Source organism: Sapajus apella, unplaced genomic scaffold, assembly GCF_009761245.1.
Source record: "Sapajus apella isolate SASKATOON/1434 unplaced genomic scaffold, GSC_monkey_1.0 scaffold57, whole genome shotgun sequence".
NCBI classification, from domain to species: Eukaryota; Metazoa; Chordata; class Mammalia; order Primates; family Cebidae; genus Sapajus; species Sapajus apella.
The window spans coordinates 4,671,871-4,677,877 of NW_022436997.1; the positions used below are offsets into that span (position 1 = coordinate 4,671,871).

At 44.8% G+C, this 6,007-nt stretch overlaps 1 pseudogene; it reads left to right on the forward strand.

Moving 5' to 3' along the window:
• The first annotated feature begins 3,098 nt into the window (after positions 1 to 3,098).
• LOC116528150 lies at positions 3,099 to 4,612 on the forward strand (annotated as a pseudogene).
• Positions 4,613 to 6,007: the final 1,395 nt, after the last annotated feature.

The following is a 6,007-nucleotide window of genomic DNA, read 5'->3' on the forward strand; positions in this document are numbered from 1 at the left end:
CCTGTAAGTCCCCCTGGAATACCTCCTTGCTCCCCGTCTTAAAACCAGGCACAAAGGACTATCGGCCTGTACAGGACTTAAGGGAGGTAAACAAATGAGTGGAAACTGTCCACCCTACAGTTCCAAATCCGTACACCCTCCTAAATCTCTGGGGACCAGAACACCACCATTACACTGTCTTAGATCTCAAGGATGCATTCTTTTGCCTCCCACTGGCCCCTGTTAGCCAGCCCATATTTGCTTTTGAATGGACTGACCCCCATACTGGGGTCTCGGGGCAACTCACTTGGACAAGACTGCCTCAGGGGTTCAAAAACTCCCCTACTCTGTTTGATGAGGCACTTAGCAAAGACCTTGCTGCCTTCCGAACTGAGTCCCTCAAGTGTACCCTACTCCAATACGTGGATGACTTACTCCTGGCTACAAAAACCCAGGAGGCCTGTAAAGAGACCACCCAGTCATTACTAAAGACCCTACAGACTTTGGATTACCGGGTCTCAGCTAAAATGGCCCAACTCTGCCAAAGGAAAGTTACCTACCAGGGCTATATCATAGAGAAGGGCAACTGGGCACTAGCACCCAGCCGAGTCCTAGGGGTGCTGCAAATACCCACCCCCACCAAGAAACACCAAGAGAATTCCTTGGGGCAGTAGGGTACTGCAGGCTATGGATTTTGGGATTCACCAAGATAGCGAAGCCCCTGTATGCCTGCACTGGAGGAAATCAGCCCTCTACATGGACAGAGATAGAACAACGGACTTTTGACAAGCTCAAGACTGCCCTGACTACAGCCCCAGCCTTGGCCTTGCCAGACATCTCTAAACCCTTCTTGTTGTTTGTGCATGAAAAACAGGGAGTTGCTAAGGGGGTGCTCACCCAGACATTAGGACCATGGTCCCAGCCTACCTTTCAAAAAGGCTTGATCCCATAGCCTCTGAGTGGCCAGCTTGTCTGAGGTCAGTGGCAGCTACAGCCCTGTTAATCAAGGAGGTGGATGAACTAACCTTGGGGCAGGAGTTAAATTTAGTGGCACCCCACGCGGTGGAGTCACTACTCCGTGGAGCTCCAGGAAAATGGATGTCAAATGCCTGCCTAGTTCAATATCAGGCCTTACTTTTGGACCAGCCCTGCATAAAGTTAACCTTGTTGTCCTTGGCTCACCACCTCGTCAACAAATCTAACACAGATTTAGGAAAAGACTGTTGGCTCTGTCTAAACCCTCAACCACCGTTTTATACCTGATTGGCTTCTCAATTACCTGCCAACATGTCCAATTCTTCATGCTCCCAATCCACACTCCATTTAACCCTGGGAGACATAGAAGAGTCTGGGCACTGCTACCACTCCCCAAATTTCACCCTTACAGGTTCTCCCTATGGGCACTATTGTAATGTCTCCCACAATGTAATCTTTAATGGTAAAAACCTTTACTCTCAGGCCCCAGATACCATGTGGTTAGCCTGCACTTTTGGCCTCACCAACTGCATTTTCACATACCAGTTCAGCAGCTCTGCTCCCATACTCTGCACCCCAGTACACATCCTCCCTAGAGTCGACATTTATGATGGCCAACAGGAACTTAACCTCCTGGCCTCATCAGATATTATTACTGCCTGATGGAAGGGAGTCCCTATAGTCATCCCTCTACTGGTTAGATTAGGTATTGCTGGCTCCACCCAGGTTGGAATATCAGCTCTTATAATTGGGGCCCAAAATTTTAAAACTCTCTCGCAGCACATAGATACTGATTTAAGCCACTTGTTAAGCCACTTGGAAAACTCCATTTCCCCAACTCACTGATCAGGTTGAGTCTTTGGCTGAAATGACTCTCCAAAACCGGCGAGGACTAGATTTGTTATTTTTAACAAGAGAGGTTATGTGCCACCGTTAATGAACAATGTTGCTTCGATACCAATAGGTCAAGCCTCATCTGAGAGAGCCTCTCCCTGGTCAGACAGAATCTCAAAACCAGAAAACAACTTCGAGATGCTTCAGAAAGTTGGTATCAAAAATGTTTTCCTGGTGCCCTTTGCTCAATTCCCTCCTTACGGGCCTGGTAGGACCTCTGGTCCTACTCCTACTGGGACTTATGTTCAGCCCCTGCTTCCTAAACCAACTGCTCAGGTTCATAAAATCTAGGGTAGACTCCGTAAAATTAATAAAATTAATGTCTAAATATGGGCCCTTAGAACAAACAAACAATACTGATCTGTTGGAGGAATTATTTAATTCCTGTAAATAAAACAAGGGGGGAATGTGACATGGTAATCTCTCTATAAACTGCATACCTCGACCATACCTCAGCTTCCATTGAAACTGCTCTCTGTAATCCTAATGTGACAGGCAAACAGTCCAAACCCATGCCATCTTGGCCCCTGCGACTTGCAATAAGTAACTACGGTCTGTAATTTCCACCCTACCCAGACAATGTGTAAACTAACACTTATCTTGACTTCTGTGAACCACTTAAGTAACAATTGGAATGTCCAAAGTCCCCTGGCCCTCAGAAAGTCCGGAGCCCCTCACCCTCATCTCCACCCAGGAGGTGATTTACGGAATCCACTAGCCCTTGGAATGTCTGAAGCCCCTCAGCCCCACCCCCACCCTTCACCCTCACCCCTGATGTGGTTTACGGGCATAAAAGGTCTTGACACCCTCCTTTTAGGGGGCCATGGGTTGGACAGACGCGAGTCCTCTGTGGCCACTGGCAATAAAGACCCTGCAATTTGGCATACTTTTGTCTTGGTGTTGACTTTCTATGCTCGCTCCAGTGTAACACATATACCTCAGAACTTAAAAAAATAATAAATTCAAGTAAGATAACAAATGAAAACCTGTTGCCAGGAGTTTGGCAGCCTACCATCCTCAGACACCGCAGCTGTTGTCAGATTAAAGGGGCTAGGGGCTACGCCCTCACGAGTGCAGGACACAGGATGATTCTAAAGCCAGCCTCTTCTACTCTCCTCCTTCGCTGACAGAACCTTCTCCCTGGGACTCCAAGATGGCGCTTGCCACAGCTGCCAGGTGTTAAGACGGCGGCACAGGGACGCACCCACGCTCCCATGATCCCACGCTCCCACGCTCCCAGGCTCCCACGCTCCCACGCTCCCACGATCTCCTCCCCCAGCCTTCCTTGGGCTGGCAGCACCACTCGCTGTAGCCCTGCGCCAGTTGCCTTTCGGCCTGGGCGGTGGTCCCGCCTGCTGGTCGACTACGGCTCCACGTCAAGCGGCTCCACGTCATGTGGCTCCAAGTACTGCTGTGGGTGCTGGGGCTTCCTGTCTGCGGCGCCAAGGTTGTAGAGGACAGTGGTCACTTATGGTCGGAGGAGCAGCCAGCTCACCATCTCCAGGTAGGGGCTGTGTACCTGGGTGAGGAGGAGTTCCCACATGACTGGATGGACCAGGACAGGGCAGCAGAAAAGGCTGATGTGGTGCCAGGGCTGGATACCCAAGGCGAACACAGGGTGTTGCTGTCTGCGATTCCTGGGGAAGCTGAGGACAAAGTGAGTTCAGAGCCTAGTGGCAGCACCTGTAGCACTGGAGGAGCGGAGGACTCAAAGTGCAACCTCCGAGAGAGCCTTTTCTCTCCGAATAGTGCTGGAGCACACTTCCCTGATAGAGAAGAGGAGAATTACACTGAGCCAGAAGTGGCGGAATCCTACACAGCCCAGACAGAAGACTACAATAGCACTGAAAGTCTGAAATCCCCAAAAGTGAACTGTGAGTAGAGAAACATTACGGGATTAGAAAATTTCACTCTGAAAATTTTAAATATGTCACAGCCTTTCTACCAGGTATGGCACTGTAGCCATTCCTAATATTTTGTTATTTCAAGGAGCTAAACCAATGGCTAGATTTAATCATACAGATCGAACATTGGAAACACTGAAAATCTTATTTATAATCAGACAGGTATAGAAGCCAAGAAGAATGTGGTGGTAACTCAAGCCGACCAAATAGGCCCTCTTCCCAGCACTTTGATAATAAGTGTGGACTGGTTGCTTATATTTTCCTTATTCTTTTTAATTAGTTTTATTATGTATGCTACCATTCAAACTGAGAGTATTCGGTGGCTAATTCCAGGACCAGAGCAGGAACATGTGGAGTAGTGATGGACTGAAAGAAGTTGGAAAGAGGAACCTCAATCCTTCGTTTCAGAAATTAGTGCTAGAGTTTTGTACATTTTCTCCAGTGAAGTGTTGACTTGAAACTTCAGTCCAATTAAAAGAATCATGCATTTAACTACTGAAAGTATAAAAAAATTATAAACTGGTGTTTTAACTAATATTGCAATAAGCAAACGCAAAAATATTCAATAGAGTGCACAATTCTTGTTTTTACTTCATGAACATAATTCAGTTTGAAAGGTGAAGATGTATTCTGGTATAATAGTGAGTAGAATGACATGCTTACTATACAGAAGGCAAAAATAGGACTCCCAGATTATAGTTTTAAGAAACACTTGATTCCTTATATATGTTTAAGAATGTTAGTTTTCTGTTTCTTTGCAACTGTTTTTTCCAGAGTCCATAGCAGGAAAGTATGTAACTAGAATTGGTTAGTGTGACCACTCAAGTAGCAAGTGAAGGAAAATAAAAGAGTCAAATGCCTTAAAAAAAAAAAAAAAAAAAAAAAATCAGAACCTTCTCCCTGGGCCTGCCTTTTATCCTCAGCTCCAAACACAACCAACTCTGCCTTTAAGAGGTTAGTACAAGTTAGATAGAAGGTACTGGGAAGTTTTCTGCTTTTAATTTCTGCTTAATGACTTATTGGCCAGGGCACTATCACGTCTTACTTAACAGCCTTTCCTGCACAATAAACCATGCTTGGTGCCCACGTTGGCCCACAAACCCTACGATTAAGCGATCCTTTGTCCTCGGGAGCTTGACAGAAACAGGAGTCTGAGGCGGGCTGGGAGGAGCCCAGATTTATTAAAGTAATAAATAACCTGGAAGCCCCCACCAAGCTGCATCCTCCCCCTTCTTATTTACTTCCTTTCTGTGGCTTCTGAGATGGGGGACTTAATTGCTCGGAAAGAGAGTTGCCTAAGAACTGCATAGCACTTGCATCCCAGAAACAATAAAATAAAACTGGGAGGCTCTAGGGCTACAGCTTAATAACAACTCTGCTGCTGGCTGGGCTGGGTTTCTCAGCAAGCACTCATCACATGTTTCTAGAAGAGCAGCACTCACTCTTGTGCACATAAATGCACTCAGTGAGGCAGAGATGCATCAGGCTGGCCAAAGGGAGGCCCTCTAAGATGAGGTTCTTATTCACCTTGTCATTTGTTTATCTCTTTTTTAATTTTTTTATTATAGTTTTTTTTAAAGAAAATTATTTGGGAAATATAACTTTAGAGGCAGAAATTCTTGAACATTTACTTGTACTTGATATTTTTAAATACCTGTCTTCTCTGTATTCTCATTTGATCACAAATTTTTAGATCATTATCATAAAATATATATGTGTAGCTCAGAAACAACTTATCTAGCCAGAACTCATCTGAATGTTCTCATATCCAAAACATTATACTATCTAAAAGCATTACGTAAGGAAAGCAATTTTCTAAAAAGTCAAAATAGACATTTCATGTGTATACATGCCGACGCTCACTTTTTCTCTCTCTTACACACAATTCTTACAAATGTATTTTTTTGCTTTCTTTGCCAGCCTACAAATTAGTAATACTTCTTATAGGCTTATTATTAGAGACAGTCACTCCTCTTTCTACTTCATTTGTTTGAGTTAAGCTTGTGAAATTTATATAGCATAAACCATTTTAAAGTGAATAATTCAGTAGAATTTAGTACATTCATAATGCTCTGCCATCACCACCTCCATCTAGTTCCAATCATTTCATCACCCTAAAACTCCATACCCATTAAGCAGTCACTCATTCCCCACTTCCTCCTTTCCCCATCCGTGGCAACCACCAATTTGCTTTCTGTTCCTATGAATTTACATAGTCTACATATTTCATACAAATAGAATCATACCACATGTAG